The sequence below is a fragment of the Megalopta genalis genome, chromosome 1 (assembly GCF_051020955.1).
Source record: "Megalopta genalis isolate 19385.01 chromosome 1, iyMegGena1_principal, whole genome shotgun sequence".
Classification (NCBI taxonomy): domain Eukaryota; kingdom Metazoa; phylum Arthropoda; class Insecta; order Hymenoptera; family Halictidae; genus Megalopta; species Megalopta genalis.
Genome location: NC_135013.1, coordinates 31,717,570 through 31,718,333, shown reverse-complemented (window position 1 = coordinate 31,718,333; position 764 = coordinate 31,717,570). Strand labels below are relative to the sequence as shown.

Genomic DNA, 764 nt, shown 5'->3' with positions numbered 1-764 from the left:
TTTCTCGATTATTGCAATTTCTTAACGTTACATAATTGCTAATTATTTATCGGATGACGCGAGCTTATCGGAGACGCGATAACTCGGAGTGATCTGCTTTTTCATTTATAGGCTCGATGTTGGACGAGTTGGATTCTTATCATGGAGTGTACAAATCTTCTGTTGGACAAATTGATTTTGAATTTGGCTTATTCGAGGTTTCGGTGGAAAGTTTAAAAATAGATCGGGCGATGATACTTGTGACAATTTTGGAACATGTTCTCTCATGTCAGGATGGCCGAGCGGTCTAAGGCGCTGCGTTCAGGTCGCAGTCCACTCTGTGGGCGTGGGTTCGAATCCCACTTCTGACAAATAATTTTTTTTTTCGTTTTAAAATCATCGAAGTACTAATAACGTCCTCCCGCAACGATCCGAGTACATTTGTATTGCAAAATTTGCATGGTGTATCGTCCATGTATATTTTAAACTTATTTTTTGTATCATAGGTGAGAGACCAGACAAACGAAAATATTAAAAAAATAAAGTATGTTATAAATAACTAATGTAATGAATAACTTGAATAAAATAACTTTATTATACATATACATAATGCTGTAACTATATCTATTAATAAATAATATTTCATATTATTATTATGAATATTATTATTAGATTTATTATATATTATATTTCATATTATATTTCATATTATTATTATTATTATTATTATTATTATTATTATATATTTATAACATTTCAATAATATGATATATTACTTATTAATA

General features: G+C 29.3%; 1 non-coding gene across 1 annotated transcript; it reads left to right on the top strand.

Annotated features, from left to right (window-relative positions):
• The first annotated feature begins 267 nt into the window (after positions 1-267).
• Positions 268-350, top strand: TRNAL-CAG (transfer RNA leucine (anticodon CAG)). Its single transcript has one exon. It is a non-coding gene; the product is annotated as a tRNA-Leu (tRNA).
• Positions 351-764: the final 414 nt, after the last annotated feature.